Genomic DNA, 24,446 nt, shown 5'->3' with positions numbered 1-24,446 from the left:
CTCAGAGAACAGATCTCTAAATGACAAATTGAATGGCTTCATGCTAAGGATTTGATTATATTGTGCATAGTTTTACCTGAACATCATAGATATTATTTCATAATTGTTTTAATTATTTTGTAATTAAATATTTTGATAAAGCTCTAACTAAATAGTACTTGAGTAAAATATGGTTTTATTAAAAGGCTCTAAAACTTACCAAATCAGCCATTTAGATTAGTTGTAATAAGAATGCTTTGTGTGTTCTTTTAAATGTTTGACTTCAATTCCAGTGTAAATTTATTTTTTAAAAATGAAATGCTTTAAGAGTTTGATGATAATTTTAAATTAAAATTTTATTTATTTTAAATGACATATTTATTGATATATAGGACATGTTCCATTTCACAAATAATTTTGGGGAAAGAAATAAAAATACTTAGCAAAAAATACTTTAAATCACATATTTAAATGTGATTTTTGTAGGGAGAATATATAACTTTGTTCATATGAGTATGATATGTACCTGAAGGGCAAGTGAATGAACTTCTTTTTGTCATTTTATGAATTCATTTTTCGGTTTTATTTTGTTTTCAGGGCTCAACTGAAGACAAATTGAGCACAGAGTAATTCTTGTATACATAGGGGGTGTGTGTGTGTGTGTGTATGTGTGTGTGTGCACGTGCATGTGCCCCTGTGCATGTACATGTGAAATACATCTTTCATACCATCAAATAAATTACATAGACACTAGAGATTTAGAAAGTATACACTTGTAACAAATAGAGAGGAGAAGATTTTGCAGATTTTTTGGTATTTTCCTATTTTTCCTATTTATTTATTATGAACAGAAAAATGACAGTTTTTGTGATTCGTGATGTCCATCAAACAAAGTTCTTTGCTGAATGTATTTCTCCTCCTAGTTTATATTCGATATTATGGCAGGTAAACAGACCGGTATCCAAATTTTTAAAATCTGCTTGCAAAAAGCCAGAAACGCTATAGTGTTCTCAATGTGAAGATGATTGTGTAGTTTGGATTTATGGCTTTGGCAAACACAACTGGCTACTTATACTATTAGTTATTTAGTAAGTTTCCCTTAAATCTGCAGGCAATATATTAAGACCAAGGTGGTAGAGCCTCAGCCATCAGCCTCAATTGAAATCTCAGCTGTACAACTTACTAACTTTTGTGACTGCAAACAACTTTTTAAACACATCACAAGGATAAATTATGATACCTGATAGAGTTTTTGAGGAGGATTTAATGCATCTAACATTTTGAGAACAATGTCTGGCACATAGTGAGAACTAAACATTTAAAAACTTAAAAACTTGAATGTGACCTTTTTTTTTTTTTCCTAACCTGTTCTGCGGTACCCATATTGACTTTCATAATTTGGAAAAAGGACATAGAATAAAATGTTCTTAAAATTATATTCATATATGAAAATTATATTAAAAAACACAGATTCACAGAATGCTCATTAAAGAAATCAGTGGATTACAAAACTTTTCCTAGCTACAACTGTATTACTTTGCATTGTTAATGAAGTATCTGAATGTGAGTGAATTATGAATATTGTTCAGATTATATAAAAAGCTGTAGGTTGTACTTTTAGCCTATATGATCACTATTATTGGTTTAAAGTCAGGTCATTGTGGCGCTTGCAATTCAGCTTCAAGAACTATCTGCTGATAATATTATTGGAGAAAGCAAGATGTATGGTAACACATAAGCAATGATCAGTCTTTAAACTGACTAGAATATGATGTCATTCCAATTTCTGTATGGGTGGATGAGAGCAGGGAGTGGGGAAGTGGAAGTGATGGATCAAGCCCTGGTTACTTAGTAGAAATAATGATTATCAGGTGCCTGTGTAATGTTCTCCACTCATTCTTCCTAGAAGCCACAGAGAGAATGGGTGCGGCCCCCCTTTTTTGGCAGCAAAGAAGAAGAAAACTCCAGAGACTCAATGGAAAATGTGCCGCAGAGTAGAAACGACTAATACCTTGTCTATTGTTTATCCCACTGAGACTTCCTGCCTCTCTTGTTAGAGCGATGGGTGAATAAAAATTAATTAGAAGCTAGAATCTGATTTTAAGATGGGATGTCAGACACATATATCAAGTTGTTAGGTTAGCTGGAAAGCATAACCTGAGATTTATATATTTAGAAGTCATAATAAATCTGTCTGTCATGAAAATCAGATTACCCAGTGTTGCATGCTAATGGCTATAGTCCCATAGAAGTGTGGTCTCTCCAGCAACTGCCCGCTGGCCCTGCCTTTTTCTGCTTTGCTGTCTGCCTTAACTGACCACCACTCTCCCCACTTAGCTAAGTGCCTACTTAAAGAAATACATCTGGACCTTTATAAAGAGATGTTTTCCCTGGGCTACGGTGGCAGCCTCCTATGGCTCTCCTTGACTCTATTTTTTCAACAGTCAGTGCATCAATCATTCAATTCACTAATGTAATAATTATTTCCAAGCTATTTATTGAGTACTTGCTATGTGCCAGGTTGTTTGCAACATGCTCGGAATCAACAAAGATAGTGCCTGCCCACATGGAAGGCAGTGATGGTGGAGAGCGATAAGAAAAACACATTGTGAGATGGGTGAAGTGTAGGGTGTAAGGAACTCAGACTTAGGGACATTGAAGAAGGCTTTCCAGATGCCAGTATCTTTTGAGCTGAGAGTTCTTAGCTGAGTGGTGGGAATTAGACCCCTGGAGAGTTTCTTGGGGTCTTACAAACTAGGCGTAAATACTTCGGATTCTTCTAAGATCAGTGGGGAGGAAGTAGGGATGATATATTCCCAGTTTGCCAAAAGCTGTCACATTACTGCTTTCTACTGGCGTGGCTGTCTTTTTGTGTGTGTGTGTGTGTGTAATTGACTTGAAGGCTCTGTGCAAAGTGGTGCCCAATTACCTTTTTGACTTTAGTTCTCACTCTCATTTCTCCTTTCCTGTGCTCTCAGTATGCTTGAACTCTATTACCCAAATGTTTTGTGGGCTTCTATGCTCCCATGCCTGTGTTTACCCCCAGCCTTAGCTCCTGTCACTTCATTTCTCACTAGTACATACCTCATACATTCTTCCAAGTCCCATTCAGTGCCACTGCACTTGGGGGCTTTCTTTGATCTATCTTAGGCAGAATTAATTCTACCTTAAGTTTGTACTTCCTTAAGTGGGACTGTCTTCATTTATCCTTCCACCAACAAATGTTCGTTCCTTCAAGATTGTGTTTCAGGTATGTGACAATGATCAACAAACTGAAGTACCTGACTTCATGGAGTTTATTTAAATAATAAACACATTTAGCCTCCTTCTTCCTGCCTGTAAGTTTGGTTAGGGATTTACACACCTGTCTCCTTGACTTACTTGTCAGATGCACAAGGATGAATACTATGTCCCTTGTATATGCACAATAACTTGTTTTTGATTAAATGAATGAAGAACCAAAAGAAACAGGATGAGTATTTGCAGAGAGACTTGGCCTGATACTTTGTATTTTAGTGTAAGGAAAAAGGTTTTGATTTTGGAGTCACATTGTTACAAGTTCAAACCATTCCTCTACCTCTTAACACCTGCATGGTCTTGGATAGATCACTTAACCTCTCTGATCCCACTGTTCTTCTATTCTGTATATTTCTAACTCATCGTATTGTGGAAATTAGAAACAATATACACAAGATGTTTATTTCTGTGCTAGAGACATATTAAAGACTCAATAAGTGATTCATCTTTTATGTATTGTATTGTTTTCAACAGATTTCCCATATAAAAATAGGGTGAAAATTGTGTAGCAAATTTGTCCTTAGAAACATAAAATTTGACAGACTGAGGCATGCATGGTCCATTCTACACTCACTATCTTGGTCCTAAACGAGTCCTCAAGAGACACGTCGTGGATGGATCTCACTTTTCCTTTTGTCTCTGGATTGGAAAGGTTTGGTTCTTTTACCAGCCCTTATAGCTCTGTCATTCACACCTTGACCTAAGCCATTATGAAAGCTTATTATATTTTCTACCAGTATCACCTCTTGGGGCTGATGAATTCTGGAAGCTTATTTTCTCTATGGGAAAGTGCTTTGCAAATTCAAAAGGGTTTAAGGGTCTCCCCTCTGCATCTCTTGTTTTTGGCATGCCTCCATTATAGCTGGTATGGGTTGATATCACAGATTATCTCCTGGCCTGGTGTGCAGAGAACAGGCAGTGTTTAAATCTCAGATCTTTCATCTGTTATCTTTATAACCTTAGGTAATCATTTGGTCTATGGCTCACTTCCCTTCTCTGTAAAATGAAGATATTAGTAAGTTGGTCATAGGGCATTTAGGAGGGATTAAACGAATAATAATGTAAAGTGCTCAACACAATTCTTACCACATTGGAAGCACTCAGTAAAGGACAGCTGTTATTAAGCTATTGTATTATTGCTGTTTGTATTTATAATCATTATTATTTTCATTAGAGTGTTTGTCTATATCCTTGTTAGACTCAAAACTTGATAATAGGAAAACCATGTCTTTAAATTTTTATATCCCTAGAGATGTCTGACACATAGAAGACAGTGAACAAATACTTATTTAATGAATAAATGAACAAAAATATAAAGTATTATTTATTATTTATCAAAATGTATTAAAATGTATATGGAGTGCTTTCTACACAGTGGGAAATTAATACACACTTGTTCCTTTCCTGACTCTACTTAACTTTCCCTAGTTATATCAAAAGGTTTTTCTGGGTTCTCAATCTCAGTGAAAAAGATTGTTTGTGTTCTCCTCACCTTTTCTGGTTCTGTAAAGGGTTTTATCTTTTTTTAGTCTTCTTTCTATGCAATGGTCTTCCTAATCTTCCATCATTTCTGATTTGTTGGGTGCTAATGATTTTAATTCTTTGTGTTACTAAAAAACTGTTTCTGAGTGAATTCCCTGTAAGTATAGATGCCATGAAATAGTATTTTCTGGGTAGGTGTGTATGTGCATGTATGTATATTCTTTTTATTAAGACAAACATCCCTTATAGTACTACTCCCTGCCACCACCCTCTTCTTGCAGGAGGAGAGAGATTGTTAAACCAATGGGCAGTGAGGGTCTGCAGCTCCAGATGGGACACGAGGTTGATGCAGCAGCTCCCACCGAGAATGTCTCGATAACTTTTGGAAGTGAAGGCAGCTTTCTGTTGTGCCTGTATTTCCCAAAAGGAGTTTAGCAAGGGGCTAAGACATTTTTTGGTAGAACATTGAAACCTGCTTTATTCTTTCTAGCCCTCAATCCCATGCTTGCTACTTGTTGTTTTTCTCACAAGTTCAGTGTTTGCTTTTCCCTTTCTCAGCTTGACAGCTTTTGTCTGAGACTGAACCTAGCTTGGCCTTTCCATATATCTGATATCCTTTACACAGAATGTTTAACTTGATGCTTTTCATAAAGGCTCACACACTCAATGCTCTTGGAGGCCAGCTGGGAGGATTCTGTTACAGAGTAAAGGGGGTTAAGTAAGAAATTATTTACTTCTATAAGGAATTATAGCCTTTTCATTTTCTAAAACACTCAGTCTCCTTAATTCATCTTTAGTTTCCCCATTTATGATCAAGGCTCACCAAAATGAATATTTGTCTTTGATCATTACTTAAGAAAAATAACAATACTATTAAGAAGAAGAGAGGTAATTGACATTTGGCCTCAGAGACAAGGAGACTGTAGGAGTGATGCAATTGAGGCAAAGGACAAGAGCAGCCTCAACTCAGCCCCGGCCATTTGTTATCTTGTAGGAGTGTGGTGCCGGTAGGGTCAGAGCTTCCAGGATTTTCTGTGAAATCTCTCAATTTACAAATGTTGAAAAGAATTTTAAAATGTTAAAACACAAAGTCAACCATTACCGTATGGTCCACATGAAACAGAGCAATGGGTCAAATTTGTCTCATGGATCACCTGTGTTCAGCCTCTGCTGTAATGCAGTAGATGCACAATTTGTATTTTTAGATATTTTTGCATACTCTTCTAGTTCTGAACAGAAAACAAAATTACAGTTAGAGATGTCTCATTTCTAAAAATCACTCGAATACCCTCTCAGAAAGAGAAGGCTCTCTGATATTCTCTTCCAAGTTTATAGCAAACCTCTGAAGGATTCTATAAGATAAATGGGTTAGTTGTTTTTCACGTAGTACTGAAGGCTTAAGGGGTTTTTTGTGTTCTTCCTCTTGTTTTCCATTTGGCATGCGCTGCTTGTGCTTTAAAAAAATTAAACTGACATGCAGTGAGAAAAAGTTACTGGAGCCTGAAAGTTGGTTAATATCAATTACATTCCCGTGTCTAATAACCCATGCCTGGGAAATGCAACTTGTTTGTTATAAATACCCAATGCCAAATCAAGAATAAACTGCTGCTTTGTTTTAGTCGGTATTTACAGCATCACTTTAACTACTTTGACCCTATTCAAGGAGGTAATGAAGAGCTGGGTGCCAGTGATGTTGATAAACTGTGGCAATTTCTGCATTGTGTCCTTATAGCTGCCTCTGCTTCAGCCTCCATTATTTAAATTGCTAGTCATTACAGTCATGCCATTAACTGGAAATGCTGTAAGATGACACATAGGAATAGGGCCAGCAGGACACTGTTAGCCCTTCTTACTGAGTGCAACATTCTGGGATGGCTAGCAATAGTTATGAAAGGAAAATGCACAAACCCAACTGCTAAAGCTTGAATACTCACAAATTCTTTGCAGTGCTGGAAGGGTGATTTTTGAATTCCCACTTGTCCATATTTTTTAGACCTTACACCCAAATCACAGATAATGTTCCAGGCGTTAACACATATATTTTGTTTTTCACTATAACTTAAAATATCTAAGCATAGCTCAGGCTGGCTTATTCTTCCCCATCAGTATCAGATGCAAAAGAATATGGGAAGAGGAGATTGTCCAGCCTGGGATGTGGAATCAAACAAAGTAATTGTCCAGTCACTTGACTCTTATGAATGCCATTTTTAGAAAAGTGCACATTTTATTACTATAGAGCCCCTATAGGCCAAGAAGCCTGTCAGTCTCCATTACTTGATTAAGGCTCACAGTTAATGTAGCCCATGCATATTCAAGTAGCAAATGATTTCTTTTGATCTAACAGCATACACTCCATCCATCCTGATCTGTCTAGGGAAACTCTTACAAAAGCAGGGCCTCTGGCTAGTTGTTCAAGACCTACAGGGAGGAAGGATCAGAGGAGGTCTTTGTTATTCAAGATTTTGTTTTTTTAGAAGGCCTAGAATTTTTAGCAAGATATAATCCATTACAGCACACGTCTTTCCTTGGAAAACTTTGTCTTTGTCCATATTTTTTGGGGGCTTTTATAAAAAAATTAGAGAAATGGAGTCCTGTTGTGCATGTTTTACGAGGAGGAAAAGGCGCATTTACCCCTTTCTTTCTTGCTACCTTCTCTATTAACTACATTTACAAGTCATAAACAAGTATATACTGTGTATATTAAATATGTATTTGGACGGTGAGAGAAAGAAAAGACTCTCTCTTTTTTTTTTTTCTTCTTTATTTGTTGAACTCTGCTCTCTGTCCTGAGCTTGGCACTTGCTTTTTGTGTCACTTATGATCCTTTCAGATAGAAGTAATAGAAATCCTTGTTCAACTGATTTTAACAAAAATTTTAAATATAGATTTAAAAAATAGGGCCATGCCAGAATTCAGCAACAACATTATCAAAAACTAAGTTTTTTTTCTGTCTTTTTTTTCTCCCCTCTTTCAGGCGTTGCTTTTCTTTGCCGGCTTTTCTTCTAATGGTTCCAATTTGACTATAGTGGGTCCAGAAATCCTCAGTGTCTGAAGGCCAGAAATGGCAATGAACACTCATCCTTCCAGGTGTCCTTTGTTTTCTTAAGTGTGAAGAAAATTTTCTCAGAACCACCCTGGCCTCCAACAATTGTCCAACCTAGGTGATTGGCCAGAATTTCAAACCATACCCTGAAATGATCCCTTGCAAGGGGAATGAAGTTACCATGCTTGTCCTAGTCCAGTTAAGCTTCAAGCCTTAGGCCTGAGTAGGCCCCAGCCTCTTGTCCCTGGATATAGGGTGTGGGCAGTCAATACCTGAATAAAATCACACAGTCAGATCCTATTGGAAAGGAAGGGGAGGGAGAAATAACTATTGGATAGGAATGCAACACTCCTCATTTAACTCTCCAACAACTCTATCCCAAAGGTCCAGAACACCTAGAGACAATGACCTTATCCATTGTCATAGAGCTAGAAAGTAGAGAGCTGGGATTTGAATCCAAATGTTTCTGGCTCTAAAGTCCTTGATCTTGGAAGAGACCAAATGAGGGGGTGTGAGGGGTGGAACTACCTAACAGCAGAGTGATTGTGTCACTAGCATATTCCAGAGAAAATGTCAATGGGTCTATTTAGCCCACAAATCAGTAATAAGTTATAAAAATAACATTTGCATTGAGGCAATTTGGAAAATGTAGGATAATATAAAGAAAAAAATAAATATCCCCCATAACTTCACTATCACTATCTAACCATAACCACTATTAATATTTTGGGGTATTTCATCTTCGTCTTTGTAAATACACACACACCCCGCTTATACACTCAAAAATATGTATTGATCATTTTCCGTGTAGAATAATATGCCGGTGTAGAAATATATATGCAGATACTTATTATAAACATATTGGAAATAGACTGCATATACTGTTTTATATCTTGCTGTTCCACTTAACTTTATATCATGTACATTTTTATACATTTTTCTATAAACTAATTTTTAGGAACATTATTTTTAATGACTGCATAGCAATCCATTTTATAGATAACAAAATATGTTAGAAAGGTCTCTTATTTGTTTCTCCCTATTTCTCTTTATGGGAAGTAATGCTGTAAATGAGCATCCACACATGATATATCTTTAGGTGCAGTTTTTATTAGTTCATCAGGATCAGGATACAGCCTTTGAAATAATGGGTCAGGACATGTATGTTTTAAAACTGTGAACATTCAAAGCATATTGCCAGATTGCAATCCAAATATGTTGTACAGTCTACCTTTCCAACAAAATGTGTGAGAGTGTTTGGGCTCTTTCTTCATGGCTCTTAGCTAGGAATTTTTTTTCTTTTCTTTTTCTTTTAGAGTAGATTTGGAAGTTATGTATCAAGGCCCTGCATTCCACAGATAAATTATTGCTTATACCTCTTTGTCATTTCTCAAGGGGATTGCTGAGAGTTCATTATGCTTCTTGTATTAGTTGTACAAGGCAAAAATGGAACCCCATATAAGATACTGAGAAAAACCATCACAACTTGTACTGAAATCATATTTGACTTTGTATCTCGACCCAAATTGAAAGAAAAACCTCTGTAAGTGCTCGTGCATTGTTAAAATGTTCAGATAAGTTATTTGGTTCATAAATAAATAATTTTAACTTTTATGATAATGGAGAGGATGAGAGGTGGTATGAAACTGTCTGAATATGCCAATAATTCACTCTCTTGCAGCCAAGATAAACAGCATCATGAATTAAATGACAGAATATTGGATGAGAGGCTGCACCATCGTAAGACTGGGCACTTGTTAGGGATGCATGGATCCTCAAAACGTATAACATGTCAAAGAAAATTAGTATTATCTATTTTAGGGGGTACAAAGAGAGATGCTCTCAAAAGGTGCCCTGGGAAGAGGCATTTGGAAATTGCTGTGTAGCAACACATTGGTTATGAAGAGAAGGAGCAGAAGGCAGGAAGCTTATGTGTACAATTCCATTTTGCATTATCCTGGATAGAGCCAAAGAGACTGCACTGGATTCTAACAGGTTAGAAAGACAGAAATGAATTAGAAGCAGCCGAGATTTGCACATTTCCACACAAGTGTGTCCATTTCCACAGAAGTCTTTTGAGTGATTTTTCACTGCTATGCCAAATGTTTTCAGTGACCTCCTCAAAACTGGAGGAGGAGACACACTATGTTGAACACCTACCTCTTCTCTGAACTTCATTTCCTGCTCTGGGCTCCATCCTCTGGTCCTCACCCAATTACCTCTTGCTTTGACATACTGAAGCCTGCCTTTTAATGCCAAAATTTATTCATTCTTTCACACATCAAATAGTTTATTGGCTAAATTCTGTGTACCTGGTACCATGCCAATCGAAATGGTGGTTCCCGGTCAGGCACGGTGGCTCATGCCTGTAATCTCAGCACTTTGGGAAGCCGAGGTGAGTGCATCACTTGAGTTCAGGAGTTTGAGACCAGCCTGGCCAACATGGTGAAACTCCGTCTCTACTAAAAAATTGTACAAATTAGCCAGGCATGCTACTCGGGAGACTGAAACAGGAGAATCACTTGAACCTGCAGGCGGAGGTTGCAGTGAGCCGAGATCACACCACTGCCCTCCAGCCTAGGTGACAGGGTGAGACTCTGTCTCAAAAACAACAATAATGACAACAACAAAACCAAAATGGTGATTCCCCATCCTGTTTATCTGATTGATTTATCTCACTAGAATAGTGCGCACTTATGTCTGACTGAAGCTTGATTCTCCTGCAATCTTCATTTTGAAGGGGACTTTGTTCATACTTATTTATCATTTACCACAGTTCTTCCTGAACATAGACTATGTGTGGGACACTGTGCTAAATTCTGAGGATACAAAGAGTTTTAAATCACGCAATGATGGTTAACAAAGGATGATATTCTTGAACGTGGAATTCGTTAGTACTGCCTACTACTCTAGATTATCTCTTCTAATTTTTGAAATCACTTCCTTAATTTGGTTGGGCAGGAATTAAAATACAGAGAACAATACCAAGTTTACTCACTCTGGTTAGTAACTTCATACTCTAATAGACTCAGGAAAACAGGGTTATCACCCACCATCACAGTCCTTAATCATGGCTACATGTTACAATCATGTTGGAGATATGGGGGGAAAGCACAATGCCCAAGACATGCCCCAGACCAATTGCATCAGAATCACTGGGGTGTGTGACCTAGGCATCAGTGCTTTTTAAAACTCCTAAGATGATTTCAATATACAGCCAAATTGAGAAGCACCAACCTAGAAAGTGAAGGTGCATTGAGTTACCACCTGTCCCCTTGTGGAACAACCTTTACTCATGCGTTTTTCCAGGCAACCCAATTCCATTATATGTGCCATGAAAAAAACCACGGCTATCGTTTTCAAAAACTCTGCCCTCCTTCTTGGAGATTTAAAGCAGACATTGGTATTTTAAAGGCCTTGAGGGATCTTACCATTAAAAAATAAAAAAAGAAAAACCTGTTGAATTTTAGTAGAATTCTCTATTAATTTTGATTCAGGATTGGCTTGTGTTTTCTCCCTCTTTCTCTCAACCAAGAATTTCACGGAATACATCTGAGAAATGGCCAGAGTATGCTAGAGCTGACGATCTAGTCAGGGAGTGATTTCAGTTTTTGTTTTGCTATTCGCTGGTCCCCCTTTCTGCCCTTTTTCTCGTTACTTTTCGAGTAGGAAAGCGGCCCACTGAAGAGGTAAAGCTGCAGTCAACCAGTTTGTTAAAAGCTTTCATTGACTTTCCAACAATGTAAAATAAGGCTACATTGTGGAAGAGTCTTCTGGTTCTCTTATTTTCTATATTGGTGGTTCTCAAAGTGTGTTCCCTAACCACAGAATCAGAGTGGACTGACTGGTGTGGTAGGCAGAATTATGCTCCCTCCCCACAAAGATATCTACGCCCTTATCTCCAGAACCTGTGAATATACTATCTTACCCGGCAAAACAGACTTTGCATATGTGACTAAGATTACGGACCATGAGACGGCAGGATTCTCCTGGATACCTGGGTGCGCCCCGTCTAGTCACATGAGCTCTAAAAATCAGATAACATTTTCAGGCTGCAATCAGAAAGATATGGCGATAGAGGAGGCAGGTGAGATTCAAAGCATGAAAAGAACCCAAACCCTCATTGCTGACTTGATGATGGAAGGAGGGGTCAACCTCCTAACAAATGTGGATGGCCTTTAGAAGTTGAGAATGACCTTCAGCTGACAGGCAATCAGGAAACAGGACTTCAGAATGCATTCTGCCAACAACCGGAATGAGCAAGGAAACGTTCTTCCTTAGAGACTGCGGAAAGGAGTCTGCTCACACCTTGATTTGAGCTTGGTGGGAGTTGTGTCAGACTTCTGACCCACAGAATAGTAAGGTAAGGAATTTGTGTTGTTTTAAGCCCAAAGTTTGTGCAAATTTGTTCTGGCTTTATTGGGAAACTAATACACCTGGTAAATTAGTGAAATGCAAATTATCGGGCCTCACCCTACACTTACTTAATCGGAAACTCTGAGGAGGAGGTTGTGCAGGCTATTTTAATGAATTCTCAGGTGATTCTGATGTGCTGAAGTTTGAGAACCATCATTATACAATAATAGAATTCCAAAATATTGATTAGCCATATGGCTGCCCAGAACAAAGACTGCATTTCTTACTTTTGTTGCAGGTGGTTATGGCCATTTGACTAAGTTCTGACGAAACAGGTTGTTCAGTAAAGGGTTAACTCAGGGCTTGGGGTGTTCAAATTCCACAGATGCCAAAGAAAAGACTGGCCCTTGACCATCTCCTAAGAGATAACCTTGGAGCTTTTGAAGCACCCTAACTGATAAGAGTGTCTTTGAATACCTGAAACGGTGGGTCTTGCCAGATAGTTTATACTGACAATGTGATTGATGGTGAATACTGTTTCTGTTCACTTGAAGCCCTGGGCCATGCTGTATCAATTTGACCTCTGGGGGGACTGGAGACTGGGTAATTAAGGTCATTCATATGGGAAGTCCATGTCTATGTGATTGACTCCCAATAAAAATCATGGACACCAAGGCTCGGGTGAGGTTTTTGGGTTGGCAATACTTTATACATGTTGTCATACATAGTTGCTGGGACAATTAAGAACCAGCTGTGTGACTTTACTGGTAGAGGACACTGTAAGCTGGTGCCTGTTGTCTCCTGGATTCTTTCCTGTATACCTTTTTACTTTGCTGATTTTAATCTGTATCCTTTCTCTGTAACAAACCATAACCATGAGTACAAAGCTTTTCTGGATTCTGGGAGTCTTTGAGTGAATCATTGAGTCTAAGGATTGTCTTGAGGACTCCTGATGCGTAGAGATAATAAAAAGCTTTATGAGCAACTTTCTGGACATTTTCTTGTAGCAGGTACACAATGCCACATTCCCTATCCCCACCTAATTTCTTTGCAGCTGTGGCAGATGCTGTCATGTGCTGCCAGGGTCCTCAAGTTCTGCTGTGCTGTACATCTACTATTCTGGTTTAGGCCTTACTCGAAAACCAAAGAAGCCTTCCCAGCCCATGCACAGGGATGGTCGGGGAAGTAACAGCACTACAGGCAATGCTGAACCAATTGGTGGGTTGCCACAGCCTTCTATCAATTAGATGGACAGTTTTGGGTACATTCTACACAGCTCCTCACATAGCTCCCAAGGTGTTGATAACACATGCTGTTTCCTTTTTCCTTCCAGTTTTTACTGTCTCATCTCTTTCATTCAAATTTTCTGAGATCACCATCCAAATAATCTACCGGAACCTATGCCCTTTGTCCTTGTCTTAGGCTCTGCTTTCAGGGGTACACTAACTGGGAGAATCCTTAAAGAGAAGGCGTATTACAGCTTCCTCCTTGCTGCCAGCTGGGGTGCAGACATGACAGCTCATTAATTACTTTTGGCTGTTTTGTTTTCTTTCCTTTTTTTTTTTTTTTTTTTGAGACAGAGCTTTGCTCTTGTTGCTTAGGCTGGAGTCGAATGGCATGATCTCAGCTCAGCTCACTGCAACCTCCGCCTCCTGGGTTCAAGCGATTCTCCCACCTCAGCTTTCTGAGTAGCTGGGACTACAGGTGTGTGCCACCACACACGGCTAATTTTTTGTATTTTTAGTAGAGATGGGATTTCACCCTGTTGGCAAGACTGGTTTCAAACTGCTGACCTCAGGTGATCCACCCACCTCGGCCTCCCAAAGTGCTGGGATTACAGGTGTGAGCCACCATGCCTGGCCTTTTTGGCTATGTTAAGAAGATGAATGCTGTGTTTTGAATGTGTCCCCCAGAGTTTATGTTTTAGAAACTTAATTTCTCAGTGCAACAGTGTTGAGAAGTGGGATGTTTAAGAGGTGATTAGGGCATGGAGGATCTACCCTCATGAATGCATTAATGTCATTATCATGGGAGTGGGTTCACTATTGCAAGAGTGGGTTTTTTATCAAAGTGAGTTCAGTCACTTCTTGCCCCTTTGCGTGCTCTTTCTCATCATGTAGTGCCTTCTTCCACGTATAACACAGCAAGAAGGCTTTCACAGGATGTGGGCCTTTGATCTTGGGCTTCCCAGCCTCCAGAATTGTGAGCTAATAAATCTCTGTTGTTTATAAATTACTTAGTCTCAGGTCCTGTTATAGCGGCACAAAGCAGACTAAGACAGTCACCCTTTAGGAATGAAGATACAGTCAGTTGAAGGCATCTAGGTCTGTAATGGGTCTGTAGAACTGCCATGTCAGCACTAGACTACTGATCTCCAAACTTGTTAAATGAGAGAATAAAACCTTGTATATTTAACATTCTGTTCCTTTTTTTTTGAGGTGGAAGGTAATAAAAGAGTGGTTCATATTCAACTTAAATTTTTTCTGACTAGTATAGCAACTAAGGGCTACATGGAGAGTTTGATTTATTGTCAAGTTGAAATTAAATTGTCCCTGATGTTTATCATCACAATGATTAAGGGTTGATTGCCTGAGAGACACACATGTTAGTTTTGGGGAAGGGCAGTAGATTGAGAGTCCAGCAACTTGGATTCTGTGTTCACCCTTCAGCAGCTGTGCCCCTTAATTTCTCTTGGATTGGACTTCTTGATCTCATGGTCTCTTTTGATTTTTATATACCATGATTCTATGATTTAAAGTATTAGAAAATTCACCTGCAAAAACAAAACACTTAGATAATTATGAAATGTAAATGTGAACACACCATCTATATTTGCATTTTGAGATTTCCTTCCTAATAGAATGATGAGCACATCTTAGCCTGTGTGTGTGTGTGTGTGTGTGTGTGTGTGTGTGTGTGTTTGAAATGACTCATGAGATAGAAGCCCCTTGAGACATTATTAAAGTTGATCACATTACTCACTGTGAAGACTCAAACTTTCCTTGAATATTGGAAGCTGTTTACAAAACTCTGTTTACCTGACAGTGATTCTTCAGGCTAACAGGAACCTTCATATGTTATTTTTGTTTGTTTGTTTGCCTGGATGGTACCCAATCAGTCTATATAATGAGACAGGCCAAAGGACAGGAATTATGCCCCAGGATACTCTCTGCTCTGTCGTTTGGATTTGCATGCAGAAATCATAATTCATGGTGTGATCAAGAATGATAGAAGTTGGCAGTATAATGAGCTTGGGATATTGGATAGCCCAGATGTACACCATGACCTTTGCTGGATGGAAGTGTTAGACTTGGGCACATGCATATCAGTTGTGGGTAAAGACTCTCCTTTGGGGAGTCAAGGGTCATGAATTTTTGTCTCTAGGCAGCATATACACAGTTGCTTGGCAACTGTGAGAGCAATTTAGTCCTTGCTATATGATCCTGTAAAGGATTTCATCCATCTTGAAAAGCTAACAGCATAATTTAAATTTTTGAAGCAGCGTGTGGGCGTTCTCAAGTGGCAGAGCCTTATCTCACATCTAGTTGCACACTCTAACTGTGTAAACTTGAAGTTTTCCTGTATGAAGGGTGCTGTAAACAAAAGGCCAGAACTCTGAAGTAAGGTTGAAAGTGAGATCCTTCATTAGAATGTATTCAGTATGAAGTAACAGAACACTCAACTGATAGTACCGTAAAACACAAGGAGATTTTCTGTTTTCTATATAAGAAGCCTCAAAATAAGTAGTCTCCGTGTTGATTTGGCTGCTAAACAAGGATCCAAGCTCCTTTCATGCATTCATTCCACCATTGGCAGTGCATTGGCCTTAATCCTCAGACTTGTTACCTCCTGCCACAAAATGGCTGCCAGAGCTTTCAATACCACAGTGTCCCGATTGCATTCAACACAGGATAGGAGGGAAGGGGGCAAAAAGGGCCATCTTGTGGTGGGCCTCTCTCTTTCTATTTCAAGAAAGAAAATCATTCCTTAAAGTCTCTTAGCAGATATCTTTCTATTTCTCTTTGGTTAGAACTGAGTCACACATGCATCCCATCCCAGACGAGTCATTGTCAATGAAGTATTCGGTTACCTTCACTGGCTGAGGCCAGTACGTTTCAGCCTCTTATGCTGAGAGGCCTATCTTCCCTGGACACATTACCACCTGCAGGTACCTGAGAAAGATCAAGGTGTGTTAGCAAGGATGAAGGACCAATGGCTGTGGGAAAACACCTCACAGTGCTGCTATACTTCTGTCCATGTTAATGCTTATGTGTGGAGGTCAGAGGGAACCAAGTCATACTCAAAGTGTTTTTAAACATGACATTGAAATCATCATTTGGAAATAGAAGCAATTTGCATTAAAATTGGATTTTTTTCATCTCTTGAAAAAATCCATTGATTTGGCAACATTTGAACCACATACACACCTGAGAGTATTGCCTTCTTCCCATGGGGCATGTGTTTCAGTTTACCACGTTCTTCACCACTCTTTTTGTCATGCACTTGATCCTCTTTACTCATGGATGTTAACGTCCTGGCCCCCATATTCATTTGTGTTTGTGAACCTTTATCTAGATCCTTTTTAGTGACATGCAGACATTATGAAACAGGAGTCTCAGAGTCAGACTGGCCCATTATGCTCCACTGTACCACCGGCCACCATTCTCTTTCATCCTTCCCATGCTTGGGATTCTTTAGCTCTTCTGGTATATATTTTTAAAATGTTATGCCTGTAGAAGGGAGTACGGGGCAATGGTTAAGACCATGGCTTTTGACATAATACAGAAGTGGTTTGAGCCCTGGAAGTATCACTTACGACCTTGTGGCCTTGTATTCACATCTGCAAATTTAAATAATAATGGAACCTACCCCATGTGGTTGATTTGAGAACTAGTACATGGTTCACTTAAAACTAATCTAGGTGAAGATGATGAAGAAGAAAATGATGACATCTCTATGAGTCTGTGTTAGTGATATCAGTTAGTCCTCCAAGGCTCCATTTGGAATGCATAGCACAGCATCTTCAGTGAGTGGAGCTGATGAATAGCAACCATCTATCCCAGGGAGCTAGAAGAAGGTCCTTTGAGTGACCATGCTTCAGGAGCAGTAATCACCTGGACTAATTTTTTTTCTATTTCTTTAAAACATAGAATCAGATCCACCTAATTCATGCCTCTAGGTAACCAATACAGCTCCAAGAAATTCAGTTCTGCATTCAAGATTTCTTCATTTCTATTCATCTGGGGCACATTCTGCATTTATACTGTCCAAAAGCAATGGATCTTTTAGTTTATGCCTGGGGACATGGGAAACCATTCTGCATGTCTCTACTGACCTTGGAGAGTCACAGTTTCCCTACCAAAACTCTTTTTTTATTCCATTCTTATTTTTTGGTCTAGGTTTCAAGAGATTCAGCCATTTGTAACTCAATCTAGAGATATAAGATCATATAAATCCAGTGAGTTATATGGAGCTCAGCATATAAATGATGCCAGAAGAGTCATTTGGGAGAGGCAAAAGGATATTTTGAGGTTGGGTAGTTGCTTTATTTTGCTCTCCAGATTAAGTAGATCCTAGTAAATTAGGTGAAGAGACTCTTAGGGACCTCATCATAACCTCATTTTTAAAATAATTAAGCTAAAAAAATCAATCAGTTGGTTAGGATAATAAGCACTGTGGGTAAAACCAGGGGAATACCCTGTTGTGGATATAAATACAAATATTAAACTTGGATTGGGAAGTTTGGAACTATTAACATGGTTTGAAATGTTTTGACATAGAAATTCCTTGAAATGTCTAGTAACGTACTCTGTAGATATATTTGACCAAGTAGGTAAAGAGGTTCTATATAGTATTTATGTCTATACATTGAAATTACTCTGCAGCCATTACCAAGCATGGTGTAGATCTCTATGAATTGACATGAAAAGATGTCAAATTTGTGACAGAACAGTATGTATTATATAAACATAGAAAACTATATGTCTGTATTCAAAAACATACATGCCAAATTATTAATGTAGGCTCCCTCAGGGAATGAAATTGTGTGGTTATAAGGGTAGAGGGATGGGAAGAAGAAGAGGAGGCAAAATTTAATCTTTGACTTATATACTTTTATACATGTTTTGCAATAACATGTACCTTATAATTAGCATTTTACATTTGAGAGTTTGGAATGGAAATGTAGGGAGTTACAATATTCCTCCTGAGGGACAGTGTCATGTGGAAGTTAAGAACACAAGCTTTAGAGCCATGATTTGCCTGGACTTGAATCCTGCCTGCATCATTGACGAGCTGTATGTTCAAGCAAGTCCATAGACTTAAAAATAGAATTAAATAAATAAATAAAAATAGAATTAGATATTTAATTTAAATTTAATTAAAACAAATTTAAATTTAAATTTAATTAAAATAAATAGAATAGAATTAAAAATTTACCCTAGGCACCCAGAGTCTAGGGTTAGGAATTTATGAAAGGTGAAGATATTCTTTTGATATTAAATAACATATATGTATTTAAAAAGTGAAATTTTGAGAGGAGACAAGTGACTGGATAGATAAAGATGAGAAACACAGAGGCACTTACCTGTAACCAAGGCGCAAAGTCCACAGCCTTGAACTAAACATATATCACAACAGGAACATAAAACCAACCGACTGAAACTGGCAGACTGGGAGACTCAAAGGAGGGGGGAGAAAGGGAAGGTGTTCAATAGCCTTCTAAAAGTTTCATAAACTTCAATCATCTCACTTCTTCCCAGCTAGTCTTCTAATTCTTCACCTTATCTGTTCTCTCCTGACAACAAGTCTTGTATTTAATCCAGATTTTATCTCTTTATGGGACAGTTGATTCGACAATTATGTATATTTCATCAAAGAGCTGGAACATTCTGCAGAATAGTGAAACAGGTCACTTGGAAATGGGAAGACATGCTCAAGGATGAATGCATCAAAAGAAGCTGCTATAAATGAATCAGTAGGAATAAGACAAAAAACAAACATTTGGTAGAGAATGCTTAGGAAACCAGGGTAACTTGACCTCCAATCCTAAGACTTAATTGAGCTAAGGAACCGACTGCTACAGAATCATCCTCTGTGGTTGCTTAGATGAAAAACCAGCCGGGCTGTAAGAACAGTGACTGATTGACATTGACAGCCTTCCATCTGGAGCTTAATCTATCCGCATGCATCTGTGACAGTGGTGTGTCTTTCAGAGCAGGTTCATGTAATTCTGAAGGCCAAACATCAAGCAAGAAGCCAAAGTCTCAGTCGTTAGTCACACATTTGGGCCATAGGGCAATTCCAGGGCATTGCCTTTACTTTCAGCTGGAGAAGATGTGATGGCCCATAATGTGGTACTTAATGAGGAGTACACACAGATGACAGGGCTAAACTGCAGCAGCAAGTTACTGCTAGGAAATAGCTCCAGCTTAGGGGAGTTTCCCTCTGTGCTTTTTCCCAGAAAGCTGCTGGCTTTCTTCTCTGAAACACGGATATGTCTCCTGATTGACTGTCGTCATGGTAGCTCGTTCTGGTGTTGGGTGGCAGCCTGTTCAGCTATAGTAAAGTACAGTAAGTCCTCACTTAATGCCATTGATAGATTCTTGGAAACTGGGACATAAAGCAAAGCAACATATAACCAATTTCACCATAGACTAATTGATATAAATAAGAGTTAAGTTCCTATGGCATATTTCTGGTCACAAATATACCATCAAACTTCTAAATAGACCAAAACACTTTGAATATTATACATTGAAATCTATGTAAACTATATATACATTTAAGAAAGAGTAACAAAAACAAGTAAGATCATTATTTACTTATTCCAGTTGAGGATCTCCAATGGCTGCAGCATGTCCCAGCAGCTCAGGGTGCAAGGTGGGAACTCGCCCTGGACAGGATGTCATCCCATTGTAGGACCCACTCACCTATACACCTACACACACACACTCACATTCACTCAGATGGGAACCATGTAGACATGCCAGTTCATCTACCATGCTCATCTTTGGGATGTGGGAGAAAACTTGACTGCCCAGAGAAAACTCACACAAGCATGGGGAGAATGTTCAGACCCCACACAGACAGGGGCCCCACTGGGAATCAGTTTATTTTCTATCAGTGTTACAACCAGATGGCATTGAATGAAACAACGTTGGGGACCTGTTGTGCAGAGCTGCAAAGTGTTCGGGTTGTTCCCTGCCCTCGATGGCCTGATGACTAGTGTCTCCTTGCCTCAAAGACAATCATCAGTTGTTTTCCTTGAAGCAGGTTTGAGGGACCTGAAGTTTCCTTGAAACATTTAAGGTATCTGTTTCCTCCTACTTTAAAGAGAATATGTGGCCATTATTTACAAATGAAAATACTGCTTAGATGAGAATTTGAGAAGAGAATAAACTCTGGCAACTCTCTTTTAAAAAAGCAAAAGAGGCCAGGCACGGTGTCTCACGCCTGTAATCCCAGCACTTTGGGAGGCCGAGGCAGGCGGATCACGAGGTCAGGACCATCCTGGCTAACATGGTGAAACCCCATCTCTACTAAAAATACAAAAACTTATCCAGGCATGGTGGCAGGCGCCTGTAGTCCCAGCTACTTGGGAGGCTGAGGCAGGAGATGGTGTGAACCCTGCAGGCAGAGCTTGCAGTGAGCCAAGATTGTGCCACTGTACTCCAGCCTGGGTGACAGAGCAAGACTCTGTCTCAAAAAACAAACAAACAAACAAACAAAACCCACAAGAATAGGTGTAACCAGGCACCCCAAATTAACAGATTTTCTTCCGTTTATGGGTATCCAATTTATCTCACTGCTTTCTGGCAAAAAAAAAAAAAAAAAAAAAAAAAGAAAAAGCAAAGAAAAAAAGCCACATTGAATTAAATGGCTTTCATTATCTGACAAAAGCAAAGCATCCACTGTTTTTGAGAATAAAATTCACATGTGAATTACTTTAGTTAGCCGTGGTTGATGGGATATTGTGTAAAATGTTGGACAGTGTTTTCAAATTTTTTCATTTACCAAAGTTACTGTAACACTGTTCAAATGGATGATTTTAAAATTGACTATCTTAGCTAACAGCGTTAACAAATTGTAGCTTAGGGAAATGCTTAGTTGGGAGTGAAACAGCCTCATTTTCTAGGGCCAGACATTGGGGAATCTGGAGGAACAAACAATTATGTGACCAGCAGTTCCCAGAGTTTCTCTTTACTGGACTCAGAGGAAGGACACACATTTGGAGGAGTAGAGTCGTGTGGTGATTAAGAAGGTAGATTCTAGACTGGGACTACTTGACCTCAAATCCTGGCTGCATCATTTATGAGCTGTATGACCTTGAGCAAGTCCATCCTGTTCTCTGGACATTGTTTATTTGTAAAATAGGGACAATAATGGTACCTACCATGTAAGGTTGTTGGGTTATGCTCTTCCTCTAGACCCATCTGTATTAGTCCGTTCTTGCATTGCTATAAGGAACTACCTGAGACTGAGAAATTTATAAAGAAAAGAGGTTTAATTGACTCACATTCCACAGACTGTACAGAAAGCATGGCTGGGGGCTCTCAGGTGGAAGGTGAAGAGGAAGGAAGCACCTCTTGCATGGTGGGAGCAGGAGAAAGAGACTGAAAGGGGAAGTGCTACACACTTTTAAACAACCAGATCTCACTCACTATTGCGAGAACAGCAAGGAGGAAGTCTGCCCCCATGATCCAATCACATCCCACCAGGCCCCTCCTCCAACACTAAAGATTACAATTTGACATGAGATTTAGGCAAGGACACAAATCCAAACCATAGCACTATTCATATCTTTCCTCCTTAGGAACTATATTGGGGAGGGGAATGAATGAGAATGATGTTATGTTAAGGACCATCTCAAATATACTTTACGTGTATTTGAATTATTGGAAACTATCATGGAATATGTAAGATGTGGAGACATTGTCCAGGGCTGTAGAGTTGAGTAGAGCAGTCCGTTGTGCCATACGTGGAGACTCATGCTTATGTGATCATAGACCTATAGCATCATAAAACTCATGGCTCACGTTTATGGAGAACTTATTACGTGCCAGTGGTGTTTAAGTGGTCTATGAGGATTATCTCAGTGAAACCTTTCAGCAACTTTGTAATGTAGGTGTTATTTTATCTTTTTTTTTTTTTTTTTTCTGTGATATTAAAGAATTTGCTAGGTCTCATAGCTAATCTCTGTTAGAGGTGATTCTTGAACTCCACCCAGTTTGATTTCAGATGCCAGCTCTCAGCTGCTACAGTTAGAAGGTTTGGAAGGTTCTGTGACCCAAGGAGCCTTCCTCACCAACTGCCTGAGCTTTTCAGATAGTCGTCTTAGCTCTTGTTTACATTTGTTGGCATAGAACAGTCTTGTGTGTGAGAAAAACTTTTCCTTGCAGGTGAAATAATTTAGCTGGATTTGTTTTGCATTTTTAGTGACGCTTGACTCTTCATCTGGCTCTGTGTTTAATCTGCCACCCAAGTGCAGTGAATCTTTCATTATAGCTTCTTCACCCTCTCTCTCCCCCGCCACATACTTTCCATATTTAATGTTCCAGTGGCCTGGGTGTTCTGAAGGAGAATTAACTAACATGTAACATAATTTATGGCCTTTATGTTCCTTGGTGTTCAGAGAATAATAAAAGTTACAGTCATTGGGTATGTCTGATTTGTGATTTTTTTTCCTGCCAAAGATATTCATCTCCCTTCCTTCCTGTACTTACTGTGTGTTTCATTGGAAACCGTCAAGAGCTATTACCTGGTGATGGTTCTGGAAAACAAAGGCTTTTCCACCACCAGCTTTCACTGTGGCCAAACTTCAGTAACATATGGATGCCATTCCAAGGGAAAAACATCTTATGAACCTCCAATGTTGACTTAATGTTTTTGTTATTGAATTATTGAACCACATGAAAATAGAAAGCTAGGTATGAATTTCTTTGTGTAGTTCTTAGACAAATATGAAACCATAACACATTTACAAATTACATGCAATCAAAATGACAAAACTAAATTCAAATGAGGAATATTGCATGAACAAGATGAAAGATATTTGTTTAAACAGAATCATCTCTGGAAATATCAATATGGGATGTCTGTCAAAGGTTCTACACAGTTTGCCATGTTTGTATTAGCCTTGGCTGTGTGATGACTCAGTTTCCCTAACACTTCCAGCTGCTACTACTGGGACAATTCATATGTACTCCACCCCTATTCTGAGATCGTGAGGCACAAACACATTATTTAAGTAGGAAGTTTGTCTTTTTTATCTTTTGCTTGTGACAATTAAAACAGCAGTACCCAATACCACCACAATTATAAATGCAAACATAAAGGAGGCACAAAACTTTTGTGCTGATACCCATATTTTAGGTGCTGTGTAGCTGATGCAAAATACACTTGAACTATTTTAAGTGAGTGTTATCTAAATAAAACCAAAAATAAAAAGTCTCATCTAGAACATTCAGATCCCTAAGAACATGCCCAGATATCCCAGTTTGAAAAAGGTGTGGGTCATCTGTCCTTCCTCTGTGGAGAGAATTGCTGTTCTCTTTGCTGGGAATGCACGTCCCAAGGTGAGTTACATGGCTCACGCTTTCTCTTCATTCGAGTCATTGTTCAGTGCCATTGACATGGGAAGGCCTCCCCTGACCACCTTGTCTAGGGTAGCACTCTCATCAGCTTCGCTCCTTACTCTGCCTTGTTTTTTCAGAGCACTCATTATTACCTGGCATTGTTGTTTGTTTGCTTTCTCCTGTCTCCACCATTAGAATGTAAGCTGCATTGAGAATGGGCTTAGGTTTATTTATGCCTCACACAGTAGGTGATAAAGATCTATTGAACCAAGGAATAAACACCCATGCTCTTCAACCTTGCTTCCTTCTGGCTGTGTCCCTAATCCCAATCTTCACTTGGGTAAAGACTCATTTTTTTTTTTTTTCCTTTTTGTGGAGAATGGTGTCTTGCTATATTGCCCAGGCAGGTCTGAAACTCCTGGGCTCAAGCTATCCTCCTTCCTCTGCCTCCCTAAAAGCTGGGATTAGAGGCGTGAGCCTCTCAGGTAAACCACTCAACAGGTAAACTCTTTTTAAAAACTGTCCCCACTGAATGATTGATTAATGGATACAAAAAATAGTAAGAAAGAATAAGCAAGACTAGTATTTTCTAACACAACAGGGTGACTAGAGTGAAAAACAGTTTATTTGTACATTTTAGAATAACTAAAAGAGTTTAATTACTTGTAACACAAAGGATAAATGCTTAAGGTGATGGATACCCTACCCTAATG

The 24,446-nt window shown here is 38.9% G+C and overlaps 1 protein-coding gene and 1 long non-coding RNA gene across 32 annotated transcripts in view; both read left to right on the top strand.

Moving 5' to 3' along the window:
* LOC139361989 (uncharacterized) overlaps positions 1-17,643 on the top strand; it is a 28,946-nt gene extending 11,303 nt beyond the window's left edge. Inside the window, exon 2 of the long non-coding RNA XR_011620128.1 lies at positions 577-17,643. This is a non-coding gene — a long non-coding RNA (uncharacterized lncRNA). The remainder of the gene's footprint in view (positions 1-576) is intronic.
* The window catches only part of LOC105483059 (fragile histidine triad diadenosine triphosphatase), a 1,492,666-nt gene that overhangs the window by 158,395 nt on the left and 1,309,825 nt on the right, over positions 1-24,446 (top strand). The window lies entirely within an intron of this gene.

The sequence above is a fragment of the Macaca nemestrina genome, chromosome 2, assembly GCF_043159975.1.
Source record: "Macaca nemestrina isolate mMacNem1 chromosome 2, mMacNem.hap1, whole genome shotgun sequence".
Taxonomy (NCBI): domain Eukaryota; kingdom Metazoa; phylum Chordata; class Mammalia; order Primates; family Cercopithecidae; genus Macaca; species Macaca nemestrina.
Note: the sequence above shows the minus strand (reverse complement) of the source record. Positions and strands in the feature narration are given on the sequence as shown.